This window comes from Protopterus annectens, chromosome 6.part0 (assembly GCF_019279795.1).
Source record: "Protopterus annectens isolate FY-2018-M chromosome 6.part0, PAN1.0, whole genome shotgun sequence".
Taxonomy (NCBI): domain Eukaryota; kingdom Metazoa; phylum Chordata; order Ceratodontiformes; family Protopteridae; genus Protopterus; species Protopterus annectens.
Genome location: NC_056737.1, coordinates 913,158,233 through 913,178,836, shown reverse-complemented (window position 1 = coordinate 913,178,836; position 20,604 = coordinate 913,158,233). Strand labels below are relative to the sequence as shown.

The 20,604-nt window shown below is 42.4% G+C and overlaps 1 protein-coding gene across 1 annotated transcript in view; it reads right to left on the bottom strand.

The window, feature by feature from the left end:
* The window catches only part of WARS1 (tryptophanyl-tRNA synthetase 1), a 572,087-nt gene that overhangs the window by 38,377 nt on the left and 513,106 nt on the right, over positions 1–20,604 (bottom strand). The gene's annotated exons all lie outside the window — the stretch shown is intronic.

Below are 20,604 nucleotides of genomic sequence, written 5' to 3'. Positions count from 1 at the left end.
AATGAACTCAACTGACTACATAGAAGCTATGGAAATTATGTTAGCAAAAGTATTAGAGTATAGGAAAGTCATGAAGTTTTGAAATTGTTAAAAGTTATGCCTGTATCCACAGTACATTATATGACATGTTTATAAACTCTGAAATAACTAGGGAAGTGTTTGAATTTTTATGTGTGGATAATCCTTGGGTGGGTGTGATGTTTGGAATTCCCAAACTTCACAAGTGTTGAAAAACCTCCATTCAGACCTATTATATCAGCCTCAGGAAGTTGCACTGACTGTATTTCTTTGTATTTAGATTCAGTGTTGAACCCGTTAGTTAAGCAGCTTCCTTCTTATGTAGCTGATTGGGATTTTTTGGACCAGCTTTGGTCCTTTTTTTCTTCCTCAGACTTTAGGTTGGAAAATTTACTGATGTTCACTGTTGTTGTTTCCCTATTCACTTGCATCCCTAAAGATGTTGGGGTTGATTATGTAAGATGATTTATGGGGAAGCATACACGTTTAAGTAACAACAGTATTATTACTTATACTGCTTTATTAGATTTATTATTAGACAACGACTTATTTTTGTTTAATAAGCAATTTTGCAACAACTACAAGGGGTGGTCATAGGGGCCACTGTTGGCTCAACCTATGCAAATTTGGTATTAGGTTGGTGGGACATGGAAATACTGCCACACATTGATTATTCAGAACAAATTATCTTTTATAAAAGATTTGCAGATGATCTCTTCTTTATAGTCTACAAAGTCAATTTTAATGTCAATGAGTTTGTGGAGCTTTTAAATGCTAGTACTACATTTTTAAAATTTGTGGTGGGGGAAACAGGAAACAAGGTTTCCTTTTTGGATGTTAACTTGATAATGGACACTAACAAGAATGTGTTTTTGAGTAGTAATCATCACAAGAGTACATTCTGTAACAGCTATGTCCAGTTCAAGAGTTGCCTCCCTTACTTTATGAGAAAAGATATTCATAGAGGACAGTGCATTTGAGCATCTCAAATGATAGTGGAAGATTCTGTTTTTTGAAGGAAATTAAACTCAAAATAGCTGCTTCTGGAAAGGGGTTACCCTGGAGACCTACTTGCAAATATGGCTCAAGAGGTCATTCATAGGAGACAGACAGATTTTCCTCTTATTCTGCTAAGAGGTTTTGTTAAAAAAGCTCAGAATGTAGCATCTAGTGGCACACATATAAGAGAGAGAGTGGCAGAAGGTCCCAGATTCTGTTTGGACATGAATGTAGACAGTAATTACATCCGTCAGATTATTATTGAATTGGAAAGTAGTTACGGGTAATGCAGATTTATCTAAAGTTCTTGGAGAAGGCCCCCATTTTGTTTATAAGAAAAATCAAAATTTTAAACATTTGTTAGAAAATAATAATTTTGGGCCAACACTTACTTCTGGTGAAACTGGGGGTATGTTCAAATATTCAGGGTGCAGGGCATGTAGATTTATTTCTGAGGGTGTTTTTGTGTTTCTGGAACATCTACAGTTTACTATACCGATCCCTGGAAATTGAGCTGTGGTACAACAGGGATAGTGTATCTTGCGATGTGCTCAACAAGCCCAAGTTTTTATGTGGGCATGTCTATCAGAAGTTAAGGAAACCGGTATTAGAGCACTTGTATGCTATAAAAACAAAAAATAGTAATAATGTCCTTTTTTAAGCATTCTTTGACATGTTCTAACTGGAAGAAATTTACTTTTTCTATAGTGGAATTTGTTAAACGTGACCTTAGGGGAGGGGATTTTAGAAATTATGTTGAACAAAGAGAGGCAGAATGGCTGATTAAACTTGCTTCTTATTTACTCCCTGGTCTGACTGATATGTTAAACATGAAAAGATTCTTAAAAAATAGGAAAATTACCAAAGTGAATATACAGGGGTGAATGCCCTTGTGTTTTAAACTGTGTTAACTGTGTGGACACTGAGATGCATATTTCTTGTAGTATGTCTTTAAATATTTTTATCTATTTAATTGATTTATTAATGAGATGATCTGATTGGTCAAATGTTATTTGAATAGTTTAAAAGTGATTCGGAAATGTATTTTATTATTTCTGATGAAGTCTTTGGGACAAATAGCGAACATTAAATTTTAACTACGCTAAAAAATAACTTTCTTAGCTTCTCCAGTGGTTTTCTTGGTGGATTTCGTGATCAATTTCAGTATTGATGCTGAAAAGATCTTTAAGTTTGTTTTGTTGGAGCTATGGTGTTTGTGGAATGAAGAGAAGGAGCTTTGTTTTTTGGGGTTCAGTAGGAGTTCAGCATTGGAGCGCCATGTTTCTATGAAAGAGAAAGATTGTTGTGTTTTGTGTTGAAGGTGAGTTAATGTGTCTGATACGCACATGATAGTAGAGTAATCTGCATACTGGATTGGAGTGCCTTCACAGGAGGATGTATATAAGTTATTGATGAAGACATTAAATAGTAATGGACCAAGGATGGATCCTTGAGGTACTCCTGTGGGGGTGATACAATATGGGGAGGAAGTGAGAAGGAGGACAGACCAATGCTGAAATGTTCTTTAAGGAGTTTGCGGTGAGATACCATTTCAAATGCTTTTGACATATCTAGAAATACTGCAGTTATTAGTCTGCCAGTGTCACAGGCTTTATTGACAGAGTCCATGAAAGATGGCAAGGCTGTTGAGGTACTGTGTGCAAGTCTAAAGCCATGTTGAGTGTGGGAAAGTAGGTTGTTGTGTGTAAGATGGTGGAGAAGTTCTAGCTGCACACAGTTTTCTAGAATCTTAGAGAGGGGGGTCAAAATTGCAATAGGACAAAAGTTTGTGATGTCAGTGGAGTTGCCTCCCTTATGTACAGGGATAATGTGTGATTTTTCCGTAGGTTACAGAGATGATTCAGCTATGGATCTACTAAAGTGCTACCAGGGAATGCTACTGCTTCTGTGGCAAGTTTTAGGTATTAAAGTGGGAGGCTGTCTGCTGAGGTTGAGCAAGGTTTTAGTTTTGTAGTAGTTTTTTTTTTATTTGACACCCATGGATGGGTTGAAAAGTAAACTGGGGATGGTTTGGTTTTTGGTTATGAGTGAGGGATTGCATGTGTGTGTGTGTAGAGCTTTAGTATTGGGGTATTAGTAAAAGTAGTGAGTTGGGGTGGATGAGTTGGGGTTACTTTTAGGTTAGATATGGAGTCTACAAAGTATGTGTTGAATTTGGTGGCTGTTTGACAAGGTGGCATATTGGGGTATAGACTGGGATTACTTTTATTTCCTGGGTTGAGTGGTGACATTATAGAGGACCAGAATTTCTTAGGGTTACTTTTGTGATCATCTTGAATGTAGGAACAGTAAGATTTTTTTGTCATGCAATATTTGTATGTATGTTTGATTGCAGAGTTGTCTGTATAACTGAAGACTTACGTTACTTTTATTCTTTAGCCAGGCAGTCCATGCTTTGTCCCCGTCTTTCATTAGAATTTTACATGATTTGGTGAGCCATGGGGCACAGTTATTTTTTATTCTTTTTGTCCAGTGACGGACTAGGGAGTTAATAATGCTTAGGAATGTGTTGTGGAAATGTTTAACTGCATCATTAAGGGGAAGTCTTTTTAGGATGGACCAGTCTATAGCTTTTAGAGATTCATTAAATACCTTTTAGCTGAATTTTGTAGGTTGCATATAGTTTTGAACTTGTGTTGCTTTGTGAGTTGACTGATCGTCCTCTTAGATGAGTTAAGTTTTAGAAATGCTATAAGGATTTCAGCTGTGCAGAATTTTGGTATAGCATTTGAGTATAGAGGAACTATCAAGTTGTTAGGGAAAAGTAGGGCTACTCCACCACCCTTCTTATGTGATCTGTCTACGCTGATAATGCTGTAACCAGGGGGAAGAATTTCAGCATCTTTTACTTTTAGTTTTAGCCAAATCTGTAATAGCAAGAATGTCTGGGTTAGATTGTGTTAACCAGGCATGAAAGAGCATCAATTTATTGCACATGCTCCTGATATTAAGAGTGATAAGTTTTAATTTTTTTGTCTGTGTTGTAGGAATGGGACCTGGGTTGAGGTGAATGTCCCCACGCAAGTTTAAGGCTGTGAAGAACGTCTACTTGTTTTAGGAGTTTTAAGTAATTTGGGTATTTGTATTAGTTTTAGGTTGTAGTGGTTTGTACTGAGGACTTTAGGGTGGGCACAGAAGATTGGTATAGACAGTGTTGAGTTTATTTGGGAGAAGCTTGTGGTGGCGGGATTGCGTGGCAATGAGGTAATAGCTGAGGTATGCTTTTGTAGTAGTGTTGCTAGAAGAGTTAGGGTAGAAAAGAGAAGAAAGAGAAATGAGAGGCATGAGTAAAACAGCATGATTGGTGTACAGTGAGACAGCTGTTGGAAATGAAGCAGTTATGGAGGTAGAATATAAGTGAAAATACTGTAGGTAGAGTAATACGGGTGTGGTGTGGGAGGGGGATGTTGTATAGCAGACTGACTGGAGTGTAGTTGGAACAGGAGAGAGTCTGCAGGAGGTGGCGCTAAAGGAAGTATAAGTTTATAAAAGAAGAGTGGTAGGTTGTCCTCGTAACTTCTCTGGAATGGTAAGGAATAGAGGTGTATTAAAGGCTAAAACATAATGATGTAGTCAAAATAAGAAAAACAAGGATTTATGTGGGAAAAGAAAAGGATATAGTGTGGAAGAGATAACTACAATTAGCAAGGGTGTGATTACAAATGCATATAGTGCAAAGCAGCATGGGAGGGGGAAGCTATTTGGGAATGGGGCTAAAAGCGAAGCAGAGTGTAGTGAGGCTCAGTGTAGCGGGCCTCCTACCCTCAGGTCATTTTATAACTGAGAGCAATCACTTTATAGCCTGAACAAAGCAATTAACAAACAGATGCCAAGTAAAATAGGTTTTCTGTCACTTCCTGAGACTAAATACCTGGCATATGCAGTATAGTCTACTGGTCAAGCAAAAGGAGACAGTGGCCAACCTAGTAAGTGGTCCTACTATTTCACAGAGCATGTATTTAACTGATTAAAGTTAATACGCACCAAGGTTCTTCAAGACAAATATGCTTACATGAAACAATGACAAAATTCTCAGTAAGCGTGTAGGTGTAGGGCTTTGTGACAGTGGTCCTGCAATTTCGGCGTCAGATGTAGTGACTGCAGGATATGAAACAATGACAAAAGTTACCGTTAACTTGTAGGTGTATGGCTTTGTGACAGAGCTCCTGTAATATTGGGGACAGATGTAGTGACCACAGGCCATAAAACAATGACAAAAAAGTTTCAGTAAACTTGTAGGTGTAGGGTTTTGTGGCACAGCTCCTGCAATATCGAGTTAGATGTAGTGACTGCAGACTCTGCTCTATGGTGGAAGACAGTGACTAAGTTTAAGAAGAGACAACACTACAGGATACACTCTGGACACAAAGGACATATCAAACAGAAACATTTGTTTTACTGAAAATGAACCTCACTGAGAATGAACTATAGGAACCTACCGTGCATACCTCAGGCAACAATGAGCAATAAGACATCCATCACATCGAGCAATAAAATCCATCTACCCTCCTGCAGCAGGAACGGCACCCGTCCCCAAACAATTCATCATTATATGTATTACTGAGATCTGAGATAGGCAAGAACCCACCTCTCCTTTCTGTAACAAGAAAAGGTGGAAAGAACAGGCTCAAAAGGCTTCTTTCAGGAGTAGTGTCTGTGCACTCTTACTGAAATATGCACAGACTACCTGGCCCCTGATCAGAACTCTTACTAGGGACAGCCTAACACTTTCAAGATGTATGTGACCATGACCATGTCTAGAACCCAATAGTCCAGAAGGAATGCTGTTCAAGTTAGGACAAACACCAAGGTACTCAGGATTGTGATCACTGATCCCAGTAACTACCCTTCAAGGTGGCTTAGCAGGTCGAGCCAGGGAGGCAACAGTACGGGTTTTTTAAGGGTCCTTCTTACCCTTCTGGAGGAATTTTTTTCTTGACGCACTGGCTGGGCCTAGAAGCAGAGAAGTTGGGGGTCGTGTTGCATCAGTCCTCCAAAGTAGTCAACATCTGTTCCATCTTTTGAAGATCTTAATCGAGTTGTGGTAAGAATGCTCAAAAACAAGGGACATGAATGGTTTGTTAATGCTCATCATCTAAGGAGGAGGGACATGCAACTACACTTGCTTCTCTGACCATAGTCAGCACAGTCAAACTCTAAGAGCCTTTTTTGATTTCAGATTTAAGGAGGTCTGCCAGATTTTTTTAAAGCTTGTGCAACAATAGAGAACTGGAACTGCAACACTTGAGACAGTAATGGTCCAAAAGCCAAACGTAACACAGGAAAAAACCCTTTTGCCTATGCTAGCCAGAGTCTTATACTCCTTATGTGTTAACAGAGTGGAGGCGATGATGTTTCTGGGAATCTTTGCTACACCAAACAGACTCTGTATGAACCTGTCCTGGGGTGCTCAGTCAAGAGTTCAGTTTTCTGAATTGGAGATTTATGGCTAGCATCCATTTTCTCAGGTACAACGGGTGCTTAATTTGGATGCTTTCATATTATTTTGTGTATTTATTTCAAAATATTAAATTTATCTTAATTAGATACAACCTGACACAGCACAAATGATATCCACAGATCTTCTAACTACAGACTTGCTTTTAACAGTTATACTTTGTACAGTCACAAAAAATACAAACTGTTAATTTAGCAATTGAGATGCCATCCTGTAAACAAGTGGAATTTTGAATATAGATAGTATCTACCTCATGATCAGAAGCTGTCAAATGGTGATATTTAATGCTGTTTATACAAACTATGATCTAATTGTCTCTTCAAATTCAAAAGCAAACATTTGGATTGCCAAAGAGTACAATTACCACTAAAGCTGTAAAGGGGAAACTTGGATAATAAAAGCTTCATTTGTGTTTAGCAGTCACTGGTTTGAATTGCAGAAGCCTAAAATAACAACTTACTGAGACAGCACAGGAGATAATACAACTCTGCAGAAGTAGTTATAAATGGGAGTTCCCCACACTGCCTATAAATGTGAGAATAACATTTTTTTTTTCTGTCAAACGTAAAGCAGTGGAGGGATCACCTGTAATCCTAAGGGCATTCAGTACAATCGAAATATACAACAAACCAAGGTTCCTCTTTGGAGGACAACAAAGAATTATGTGCTGTTGAAAATCAACAGAACTAGTCAGGCTAACATAGAATAACCAGCTGACTATCAAAACTATTTCAATCTTATGATAAGACAAAAACATAGTATAAATATTTACAAGCTGCAGTTGTATTGTTTTCAAAATGATGTATGTAAAAAAAAAAAGTTATGTACTTATCATAACGTTCCATCTGCGTTGTCCATTTTCATTCTTCCTCAACCTGTGGGTTTCAGATCTGACCCTTGGATCTGATTCGGCCACTTTATAAGCTTAGGATTCAAAGCTTGAGCTCCTCCTCTCCATCCCATAATGCCTCATTCTTCCAGATTACTTCAGATCGAGTTTGCTGCTAACATATATGCAGGATTCATTTATCTATGTGTGTGTGTGTGTGTGTGTGTGCGCGTGTATATATATACATATATATATATATATATATATATTATATATATATATATATATATATATATATAAATATATATATATATATATATATATATATATATATATGTATATATATATATATATATATATATATATATATATATATATATATATATATATATATCTGGGTTCACTATATAATTTCGAAATACTGAAATACCAAATTTCAGTACTTTGAAATCATAAAATCGAAGAATCAAAATCATGAAAGTGCATAATCACAAATTCAAATATCTTGAATTCGGGGTTATGGCTTACAGTACGTGGTGTGCGGTGTGGGAGTGTTCTGTGGTTCGTGTCGTGTATGGATGTAGGTGCAACTGAAGGTGAGTGAGTGTTTTGTAAGGGTTTTGTGTGAGAGTTTGTGTCTGAATGTGTGTAAGGGTTGGATGTGTTGTTGTTTGTATATGTGTGATGTTTGTGTGTGTGCGAGGGACTGTGAAATGTGCGGGTGTGATTTTCCTTTTGTGTCTGTGCGATCTTGGAGTTGGTATACATAAGTAGGGGGTGTGTGGGGGGCATAGCCCCCCACATGGGGGGGTGCAGGGGGGCTTCCACCCCTGCTTACAAGTAGTGTAGGTTTGTCTGTGTTTTTGTGTTTGTTGTAGTGTGGGTTGGATGATGTATGTGTTGTGTGCTGTATGGTGTGAATGTGTTCGTGATTGTGTGTTTCGGGATTTTGGATGTTCAACTTTATGATTTCGAAATACTGAAATTTGGGATTTCAGTACTTTGAAATTATAAAGTGAATCTATATCTATCTGTCTATCTATCTATATTTGCACACACACACACACACACACACACACACACACACACACACACACACACACACACACACACACTTATAGCTATACAACAATTTGAGAAATAATTATACATCCACTATACAGAATAAAAGGATAGTGTGTGCACAGTTCAGGGGCTCAAAACAGGAACTGTGGTTCTTACTAGTACCTCTACTAGGTCTTTGGTAACTACAGATATGGGGATGGAGGGTGAGGAGTTTGAGGAAGAATGAAAATGGACGACACAAATGGAATGTTATGGTAAATACATAACTTCTTTATCTGATGTTGTCATTTTCATTTGTTCCTCAACCTGTAAGACAGAGTCCCCAGCTACAACAACCTAGGGTGGCCCTCACAGAAGAATATTCTAGAGGAGTGCAGAGCCAAAAGCAGCCCTATTCCTGGACATAATGTCTCGTTTATAATGTGTAATAATGGTATGAACATTTTGCCTCCAAGCAGCTGCACAAATATCAACTGCAACTCTGGAGTAAAATGCTTGAGATGTCGCCGTGGGTCTCACTGAGTGAGCTTTGACAGGCCTATGTAATGGAATACGTTTTGAAGAATAAAGAAAATGCAATCCTGTTACCATTTAGCCAGTGTGGAGTTGGCAACTGCTGAACCTTTTCTAACATCTCAGAAAGATATAAACAGTTGAGTTGATCAGATTTCTGGTAAAATTTTGTCCTGTCCAGATAAAAATGCAACTGTCTATGAACATCGAGTAGATGTAGCATGTATTCTTCCTTGTTCTGAAAATTTGGAAAGAAGACTGGTAAGATTGGTAGATTGACTGATAATTGTTTTCTGTCACCACCTTAGGCAAAAAGGATGGATTGGTCTTGTAAAGATAGTCTTGTCTTTATGAAAAATCAAATAAGGTTTAAAAGAGAGGACTTGCAGTTCAGACACTCTTTTTAGCTGAAGTAACAGCTATCAGCATAGCTGTTATCCAGGAAAGAAACTTCAAATCTACTTTAGCTGCAAGTTCAAAAAAGGGAAGAACTAATGCCTGTAAAATCAAAGTTAGGTCCCAAGAAGGGGGTTGGATACTTGATAGGGGGACAAAGCAAAAAGGCACATCTGAGAAAGGCCTTGCATAAGTTTGACTAGGCTAGAGAGCAAGAGTTTTCTCCAGTGTGGAAATTTGAAATGGCTGCCAGTTAAACTTTTACCATGGAGTAACTGGCCCCATTTTGGAAAAGGAAAGCCAGGAAATCCAATACTACTGAGATAGAAGCTGTAAAAGAGTCCATCAACTTCTGTTGAGCCCAGATATAGAATCTTTTCCACTTGCTCTTGTGGCTTTTTCCAGAAGATATTTTGTGGGAGGAAATCAAAATCTTTTGGACTGGGGATGAAAGCCTGGAATGTCTAGCCATCACTGGAATCAGAGAAACCATGCAGTCAATTTTAGGTCTTGAAGATCCAGGTAAGTCTGGGACAGCAGATCTGGAAAAGCCTCCGTGTCCAGGGACGGCAAATTAGGTGAGACCAAAGGAAGGTGAATCAGACTTGGTGATGCCTAAAGGGGGCAATGAGGATTACTTTGCTCTGCAACCGGTGTGCTTTCTGAAGAAATTTGGGAATCAGGAGTAAGGGAGGGAATGCATAAAGTAGACCGGGACCAAGCATGGATTAGAGCATCTCTTGGTGACTGTCCCTGAGGGGGGATCAAGGCAAAGAACCTGCTGCATTTTTTGTTGAGGGAGAAGCAAAGACACTACAGCATGGTTGACGCCACTTGAGGAAGATCATATTTGCTACTGACTGATTCAGAGACCACTCATGAGGCATTTGTAAAACTCTACTGAGCCTGTCTGCTATAATGTTGCCCTCTCCCAGAATGTAGTTAGAAAGCAGTTGGTAGATACTGCCCACTGCCACACTCTTACTGCTTCTCGACACAGAGGGTAGACATCTGGTTTCTCCTTGCTTGCTGATGTACCACACTACAGGCATACTGTCTGTCTGAATCAAAATAGTTCCTGTGGGGAGAAAGATGTGTAGTGCTTGCAATGCTAGAAGGACCACTCTCATCTCTAGGACATTGATATGCAAGTTGGTTCCTGAGAAGTCCACGTGCTTTGGACAGTTCTTCTCAGAAAATGCCCCCCCCCATAGGTTCATAGGTGTGTATTAGGCTAATAGCCCTGGGGCCTTTACAAGCCTAGCCCATAGGATTATCCTGGCAACGTGCTACCCGACCTTAGCTCCCAGTGCCTCTGTTGAGTAAAGCCACTGGCGTGATCCCTGAAGTGAATTTTCTATTTCCCATCCACTCATCAAGATTTCTCTTGAACAGGGCCAGTGAGGTGCTCTGCTTGACTTCTGGGAGGCATTTGTGGTCAGAGAGACATTTGGAGGGGAAGAACAAAAGGACATCCTTTGTTGACTTCTGGGGAATAAAGTCACCAAAGGAAAGAATCTTTGCATGCACATGATTGCTTGATCGGTTGATTCAGTGGTTGATGGTGTAAAGGCCATTGGGCTGATAACATCCACTGTAGGATTCTCATGTGCCAGCATGTTGCAGGTGATGAGTTATCGTGGTGGTGATCGAGCCTAATGCCCTGAGCACTCATTCTGCAGGAGCGACCAGAATTGCTAGGATCTGTGAGAGATGTAACCTTAGGGTCTAAACTGTCTGGAGGCAGGTAGGCCATAGTTTTGTGTCCAAGTGTGCTCCAATAAAGTCTATTAGTTGAACAGGAAGTAACTGATTTTTGCATGTTGATGGTTATGCTGAGAGTGGAAGCTAGTTGCAACAGGTAGTCCCTGGCTTAGATAAGAAGATGCCTGGTCGAACGGGTTAGCAGCCAGTTGTCCAGATATGGAAACACGTGGAATCCTTACAGTCTGTGATGAGCTGCAACTACCGCCTTGCATTTGGTGAACACCCTGGAAGCTGTGGTGAAACCAAACAGGAGCACTTGGAATTGGTAATGGCCGACTCCCAGCCTGAAGAGACTGTCTGCAGCACCTGTACATTTTGATAAAGTAGTATGCATACTTCAGGTTTATTGAGCACATGCAGTCATTCGTCCAGCTTCAGAAGAAGTAGGATGGATTGGATCGTGACCATCCTGAATTTAGTTCTTCACTGATTTGTTCACAGATGTTAGATCCAGAACTGGCCTCAAGTCCCATGTCATCTTTGGTACTAAAAAGAAATTTGTGTAGATGCTGGATCTGACTAAGTCAGAAGGGACATTCTGGATCACTTTTTTGGAGCAGCTTTGTAATTTCTACAGCTGCTGCCTCCCTCTGACTGGGTGGCACTTCTGAGTGGTAAGTTTTCAGTTTGGGGAGATTTAAAACACCCATCAGTCATTTGTAATGGCTATCCAGGCTTCTAGGTGCAAGGATAAGTGTCCCCTGATTGCCTCCAGAGAAGGCCAGTCAGGCAACCTTTCAGGGGGGCTGAGAGGGTCTGTCTGAAGAGGAATCTCGAGACCCTTGATTTTGCAGATCCCCCTCTGCCCCAAGGGTGGCATCTAGCACTATAACGGTTTTCCCCTCTGCACCTGCAGAAAACTTTCCCCGAGATTCCTGAAAAGAACCTTGAGACTTTTTGAAACACAGTTTTTTACCACTACTCTGATTTCTGGAGAAGGATCTTTGTGGCATAGAAAAATGGACTCTGATGGCAGACAAGGTCTTTCCATCTTTTTCTTTACGTCATTGCGCATCTCTGACTGTGGGGGCAAACAATAATGAGCCACCAAACGATGCAATGACAAAAGACACCTTGAAAGGTTCTGCAAAATCACACAACTGCACCCAGGCATGGAGCCTAATGGCAAGAACGGAACAGGCACCCCTTGAGGTGCCTTCTGCAGCGTGGGAAATCAACCTCATGTACAAGTTGGATATCGATTTAAGAATGGCCATTCTGGTGGAAAAGTCTTGCTTTCCTCATCAGACATGCACTCAGGGACCAAGCTAGATACTTCCTTGATTAAATCCTTCTATAGCCTGGTAAACTGGGACAACTAGTTTCGCACTAACAAAGCAAACGTGGCCAAAGTGTAAACTCTCTTTCCTAATCTGCCCAAAGTCCTCAACTCCCTGTTAGAGGGATGGACAGTGGAGCTTTCATGAGGCAGCTCCTTTTTGGTGGCTGACGCAACAAGCATGGCATGTACCAGGATTCCTTTGGTCCAGTGTAACCTGTCTGTGGGGGCACTGAGTATCTTATCCGCCTGTTTGGGTATGGGCTCTACAATTTTGTTTCCTTCCATGCCCTGGCGGATACTAAATGAGTAAGTGGCTCCACGGGGGGGGATGGGGGGGCACACCCATGATGCAGATGGGCTGATAACAAAAGCCTCCAAAAGCACTGTCTCCTCTGGGTTAGGGTTTTGGGAGGACCGTCCACCTTTATGACTGAGGATCTCTAAGATGTCTGCAAAGGAGACATCATCAGATGGAGATCTAGGGGATTTCTCTCATTCCTCGAATTCAGTGTCAGTAGTGACTGATTCTTGGGGGGAATTCTAAGTGTCTTCTTTTACACTTCTTTTTCCGGGGGACCTCCCTGGTGGGATGCTCCAGGAAGGTATCGGAAGAATATGAACCTATAAATTTGGGGTTCCACAGCTGGGAAAGGTTGGAGGCTTTCTAGGACCGACTGTCCCAGTTGTAGAAGTGAGGTCTCAGTCAAAGATTCAATGGAGGTGGGGATTGGGTTCAACAGTGGCAGAAACGAGTGTCCCCTAGGATGGGAGAGGACCCTCTCCACCACCTTGAAGGCAGATGGACTACGAGGACTCGAAAGTCGTCCCTCTGGAGGTGAAGCTGTCAGAGTAGACTTCTCTGGAGACCCCACAATCCTCCGCTCCAAAGGGGGGAGTCAGCACTGAGCTGTCGAACGCTGATGCTATGAGGGGAAGTAATGGCTCCAAAAACTTTGGAGTCAAAGTAAGTCCCCCACCGACTCGACATCTAAGCTAACGAAGCCGAGCGTGTCAGGGAGGTAGTTGGGCTCGAAGTAATAACCACTACTGGATCCAACTTCTTGGTTCTCGGGCCATTAGAACTGATGACTCCAAAGCAGGGAGTCAGATCGGAGAAGGAGCTACAGGACATAGGGACATGTCTGCTCATGGATCTGAAAAGGGCTGGCGGTGGCAAAGCCAGCATCTGAATCTGTGTCTTGAAAAATGTTCTCATCAGTCTATCCACCTCATGCTCAGACAAGCTCTGGGAAGACCTTACAGAAGAGGAAGCTGATGGTGGTATGGACACTCTTTTGGGAGAAGCCTCCTTGAGAGGAGACCTCTGCGCAGAGACACCCAGCCTCGAGGTGACAGGGGGAGTAGAGGGAGCCAAAGGAGAAGAGACCAGTACTATTGGATCCAAAGGTCCTGAATCTGAGGTATTTGGAGCCTTTCTTGGAGAAAGAGCTCTCCAGGGAATGCTTCCTGTGTTCCCTGGTCTCCTTATGTTTCTTTAGGGGTGTCGGAGTCCTTGAAGTGGAAGGCACCAAAGGAGCAAGAAAAGGAAGCAAACCCGTTAAAACGAGCTTGTTCCTATGGTCCACCAGCACCCGTGGATTAAACCTCTCGCAGATGTCACAAGAACTGCCCAGGTACGCTGGGCCAAGACAGTAAATGCACTCCCTGTTGACATCAGATAAGGGAATCTTGTGCACACAGGAAGCGCATTTTATAAACCCAATTGTTTATCAGACTTTTCAGCCATGATAAACCAAAAAAAGAAGTCTACCTACACTTAGGAGAGACAGAAAGAAAGGATAAAAGAGAAAAAACCAAGAACCGGGCAGAGGAGGAAAAGTACAGTTTTGTACCTACCAAAAATGTAGATGTTCGAGTGCTCATACAGCCGCAGTCATAACAGATGGGTTATTCTGCCGTCAGGCGGGTCCTCGGTCGGCCGAATTCCAAAGTCTAGGTCCGGCATCGGTTGTCGTCGCTTCTTCCCTGACGTCAGTGCGGCAGGAGTATAAAAGAGCCAGCCGATGCCATCTTCTTCAGTTTTTCTTGCCCCAGATGTCAGGTGCCCCCAGAAGGAAGGCAAAACATAAACTTATGTAATCATGCAATATAGAATAATCAAAAAACAGTAGTTGCAAGCAAATACACCATAAAAGAATATCCCAAATAGGTTGTATGAGAAGGTGTTTGTCATAAGGCCTAAGAGGGGATGGAGGGGGGGAAACCTGGACTGCAGCTGTATGAGCACTCGAACATCTACATTTATGGTAGGTACAAAACTGTACTATGTTCATCGTGCATACAGCTGCAGTCATAACAGATGGGAAGAATCCCAAAGCTAAGTAGGGGTGGCAGGCACTAAGTGGAACTAGGAGGAGCAAGGATGCCCTGCAAGACAGCTGTGGCAAATCCCGCTCTAGATTTAGAGTAAAGTGGAAGGTGACAGTGTTTGGAGAAAGTGTGCACTGAACTCCAAGTGGCTGCTTCCAAAATGTCCTTGGTAGGAACCCCCCTGAGGAAAGGTGCAGAGGTAGCTGTGGCCCTTGTGGAGTGGGATCTGATGCTTGAAGGCACAGCTTTTCCATGAAATGAGTAACAAAAGCGTATGCAGTGGGCTATCCATTTTGAGATTGTCTGTTTGGAGATCGCCTTTCCTTGAGCACCTGCAGCATAGGACACAGAGAGTTGCTCGGATTTCCTGAATGGCTTTGTCCTGTCCAAATAATAAAGAAGTTGTCTGTGAATGTCCAAGGACTGCAGTAGTCTTTCCCCTTTGTTTTGTGGGTTAGGGTAAAAGGTAGGTAAGTGGATAGTCTGATTCAAGGCTACACTGGATACTACACCTTTGGCATAAAGGTAGGGTTGGTTCGTAAGGAAACTCTGTCCTGATGGAAAATGATGAAAGGTTGCACAGCCATGAGGGCTTGTAGTTCCGAAACCCTGCGTGCTGAGGTGATAGCCAGAAGGAAGGCTGTTTTCCATGACAAGTATTGTAGTTCTGTTGAAGCAGCTGGCTCAAATGGAGGAAGGGTCAGCTTTTCCAATATGAAGTTGAGGTCCCAAGCAGGGACTGGTGGTTTCCTTGGGGGTTTTATATTCTTTGTCCCTCTGAGGAACTGTCTTAAGAGAAGATGAGAGAATAAAGGAGGATCTGTGTTGTATTGTGCAGAAATGGCTGAAGCGTAGATTTTGATGGAGGAGAAGGAAAGTCCACTGTTTAACATCTCAGCTAGGTACTGTAAAATTTGAGGTAAATTTATTACTCAAGGATTCTGGCCCTTTTTCTGATTCCAGGCACAAAATTGTTTCCATTTGGCGGAGTAGGCTTTTCTAGTAGAAGGTCTTCTGGCCTCCAAGATGACATCCTGCACCTCCTTGGAGAGGAGGGTCTGTTGGGAAATCAAGGGATTCTCCATGCAGATAGATTTAGGGTTTTGAGCTGGCTGTGAAGAGTTTTGAAGTTGTGCTGGGACAACAGAAGAGGCACTAGAGGTAGGATCCATGGTGGGGAATGTGTCAGGCTCTTCAGGAGCGGATACCAGTGTTGTCTTGGCCAATCTGGAACAATGAGAATCATTTTCGGCCTCTCTGCTCTGGCTTTTAATAGAACTTTGGGCAGCAGAGGAAGAGGTGGAAAGGCATAGACTGTCAACGTTGTCCAATTGAAAGAAAGTGCGTCCACTTTCCAGGCCTGTGGATGATAAGTCCTTGAACAAAATTTTTTTCAATTGGTAATTTTTGTGGGTAGCAAAGAGATCTATGTCTGGCTGTCCCCATGCCTGAGTTATCTTTGCGAAAACTTGAGGATGCAACTTCCATTCGTGTGGACCTGTCATATTTCTGCTTAGGCTGTCTGCCAGTGTGTTTTCCTTCCCTGGCAGGAATTGTGCCTGAAGTTGGATTTGCAATTCCAGAGCTGTGTTCCATAGGGTCATGGCTAGTCTGCACAGGGGGTATGAATGAGTTCCCCCCTGTTTGTTTATGTACCACATCACTGTGGTGTTGTCTGTCCTTATCAATAGCTGGCCTGGATGCAGTAGGTCTTTGAAGGCCATAATAGCATTTTGCACTGCTAGCATTTCCTTTTGGTTGATGTGTAGGTGCTTCGCTTTTTGGGATCATTTTCCCTGAATGCACTGATCTGTCAAGTGTGCCCCTCAGGCGTAGTCCGAGGCGTCTGTAGTGATGATTTGAGTTGCTTGAGGTATGCAGAAAGGGAGACCTATGTTTCTTTGGCATGCTTGAGCCCACCACAGAAATTCCTTTTGAAGACATGGAATGAGTGGTATAACTGTTTCCAAACTGTGGCTGTGTTGAGACCATAAGTTTTTTAGGTACCATTGAAGTTTCCTCATATGCAGCTTTGCACATGGGATCAGAAGGATGCAAGATGCCATGAATCCCAGAGCCTGCTGGACTTTCCTTGCAGTTAGCCTGGTGAAGGTTGCCATTTTGCTGAAGTATTGAGATAGTTGACCTTGTTTGTCTGGCGTGAGGTAGGCCATCTGGGTGGTTGTATTCAAGCTGGCACCCAGGAAAATAATTTTTTGAGAGGGTATTAGTTTTGATTTCTTTTTGTTGACTGTGTATCCCAGAAAGTTCAACAGTTTTATTACAAACGCCAGGTGTTTCAGAAGTATGTCCTTGCTGTCAGCTTGGATCAGGCAGTCGTCCAGATATGGGTATATTTGTATTCCTTGAAGTCTGCAGAAGGCAATTACTGATGCCAGGCATTTAGTAAACACTCTGGGCGCAGTAGATAAGCCAAAGGGCAATGCAGAGAATTGATAATGGGTTGAACCTGCAAGAAATCTGAGGTATCTTCTGCAATCTTGTCTGATAGGGACATGCAGGTATGCCTCCTTGAGGTCCAATGTTACCAGCCAAGACTCCTTGCCCAGCATGGGAAGAAGCTGCTGTAATGTGAGCATCTTGAATTTTGGTACCTGTAAATATGTGTTTAGGATGGATAGGTCTGAAATAGGTCCCCAATCTTTGTCTTTCCTTGGTACCAGGAATAGTCTGGAATAAAACCCTTGACCTTGTTCTTTTGCAGGTACTTCTTGAATAGCTTTCATGTCCATGAGAGCTGAAATTTGTTTTTGTGCCTCTGCCCTTTGATTTTGTGGCAGGTTTGGCATGCCTCTCATTTTTGGAAGGGTGTGAAAGTGGAATCTGTAGCCACTGTCTATAATATCCAGAATCCATTTGTCTTTTGTGACAATATGCCAATTTTTTGAGAATAATGCCAGTTTTCCGCCCAAAGGTGCTGCCATTAAAGCTTTGCTTGGCAGGTAAAGGGGGAAGTCATTGTGTCTGCTTTCTGAATGACTGTGATCTATCTTCTCCACCTCTTGGGGTTGGTGCTTGCCATTGTCTGGCTCTGAATGATCCTTGAGGTTGCCCTCTACCCCTCGGGCGTCTGTATCTGCCTCTTTGAGGTCTGTCCGTGGCTGGAAAGGACCAATTTTTTGAAGGCCAGTTTCTGCTGAAACGTGGAGGTTGTACTTGCAGGAAATCTTTCACTGTTTGCATTGATCTCGCTTTTTCCTCCATTTTCTTTAGTACCTCCTCAGCTTTAACACCAAACAATACATCTTTTTGAAGAGGTGCATCTAGTAATTTAGCTTTGACATGATCTGGTAAGGCTTGCTCTTTGAGCCAAGCATGTCTACGTATGACAGACCCTGTAACAGCAGCTCTACATGAGGCCTCTAAAGCATCAAAACCACACTGCAAGGTATGTTTACCCACTTGCTCTGCACCATGCAACAAATCCTGCAACTCTTTTAAATCTGGTTGTTCTGGTTGTGCCATTTTGCTTGTCAACTGAGATAACAAAAACTGTTGATACTTTAACATATGAAACTGACAGTTTAATGCCCTCATGGTTAAAGTGGCCGAGGTATACACCTTTTCCCCCCACCTTTCTAAAGCTCTGGAATCTCTCTCTGAAGGTAATGGGTTTTTAGCAGTAGAGGCCTTAATTCCCTTGGGACCCTGTGAAATTGTTTCTGGGTCAGCAGTATGGCTTTTGTATAGGAACTGGTGTGAATCAGGAACCTGGTAATACCTGTCTGGTTTAACAGGAGCTGGAGGTAAAGAATCTGGGTTGAGGCTGGCTTCTGTGTACACATCATCTAATATATCTAAAACAGGAGGGATGGCCAGGGGCCTATGCTGGGGGAGCAAGAGAAAATCCCTGAGCCTTTTCTTGGAAGCTGAGTAATCTTGGCCTTCCCAGTGAAAGTGTTCCCTCAAAGTATGCAGGGTTTCCCCAAAAAGAGTAGTCCTCAGGGGGGAGACCGAGGGAATAGACTCCTCTGCATCAGAGTCTTCAAAAGGAGAATAGGTATAGTCCTGGTCCTCAGAATGATCAGAGGTAATAGAGGCTTGATCTGAGGAAGGGTAGTCTTCCTCTAATGTGGGCCTTTTGTCTGAGGGGGGTTGAGAACCCCTGATAAGAGTAATCAAATCCTCAGCCATTTTGAGCATCTGTTTTTTAGGCATGGGGCCTTGAGAGGGGGTCTGAGGTCCCTGTTTTTTAGTTTTCATGGCTGCTTTAGATTTTGTGAAAGCTTTAATAGAGAAGGAGGAAGGCCTGAAGACACCTTGAGAAAAGGCAGGCCTGTCTAAACTCTGAGTTTCCCCGCCAAGAGTGGCATCGGTATCTGTAGTTGGAATGGGGACCGAGGAGCCTGCGACCTCGGGTACTGAAGACACCGGTAATGAAGTGTCATCGGTACTCAGGGGCTGCGTAGGTGCCTCGCTGAGAATCGGGGAACCGGTAGTCAGCCTTACCGTGGTGTCAGTAGAAGTCGCGGACCTCGTATGTCGGTCCTTATCTTTGCATCTTTTACTCGAAACTGGAGTCGGAGTATCCGACGACATAATATAATTAATTTTTTTACCAAAATAGTGAAGGGCGAACTCCGCCCGACGCTTAATAGTGCGTTTGTTGAATCTAGCACAAAAATGGCAGGCTGAGACGTCGTGGTCTGGGCCTAAGCAAGGAATACAGAAAGAGTGGAAATCCTTATGCGGTATTTGCTTCCCACATGAAATGCAATTATTAACTTTGTCTGACATTGGTCTGAGGCAAGAAAAGTTTCCCCAACAGGGTACTTTGCTTTCAAAAAGACTTCGGCTGAAATATTTTCATAAATCTCAGGAGCTGGCCGACCGGCACTTGCGAACTGCTTCTGCTTCGGGCACCGCGCGGCAAGAAAGACTGAAGAAGATGGCGTCAGCTGGCTCTTTTATACCCCTGCCACACTGACGTCAGGGAAGAAGCAACGACAACCGACGCCGGACCTAGACTTTGGAATTCGGCCGACCGAGGACCCGCCTGATGGCAGGATAACCCATCTGTTATGACTGCAGCTGTATGCACGATGAACATCTGCAGAAAAGTCTAACTAGATCAGAACTTTTTTTTTTTGTTTCTATAGAATGCGCTCTATGAGGTAAAAATGGGAGGAGAGGATAGAAAAATATCAAAAAAAAGCGGCTCAGTGCTGACTTACAAATTAGCAAAAACTTTAAACAGGAGCTCTCAGAGTAGCGGAACCTCAATGCTTTTTAGACAAGCAGCAAATTAAATCTGAGGTAATCTGGGGGAATGAAGTATTATAGGATGGAGAGAGGAGCTTGAGCTTTGAATCCTAAGCTTGTAAAGTGGCAGAGTCAGATCCGAAACCCAGAGGTTGAGGAAAGTACAGTTGTGTACACTTACCATAAATTTAGATGTTAGAGTGTATTCACTGTTGCAGTCATTACATTTGGGTCATCTGCTTGCAGGCAGCCCTCAGTCGGCCTGATTAACAAAGTCTTGGGTCCTGGGTCGGTTGTTGTCCCTTCTTCCATGACGAAAGGTCATCAGGGGTATAAAACATGCAGCCGATGCCATTACACCAGTTTTTCTTGCCCCAGATGTCAGGTGTCCCCCCCCTAATGGGGTGCAATTAAATATAAAAGTACAAGGATATACCTCCAACAAAAAAGCAAATACACCAAAAAGGCTTTTAAGCATAGTAAAGGAAAGTAGAGGTATAGCCAAAAGAAGTTAAGGGGCTGGAGCGAGGGTAACCAGGACTGTAACAGTGAATACACTCGAACATCTACATTAATGGTAAGTGTACACAACTGTACTATGTTCTTTGTGTTTCACTGTTGCAGTCATTACATTTGGATAGATTCCCAAAGCTATGGTTGGGAAGAGGAATTTAGATAGCATTAGGGCCAGCTATAAGGCCC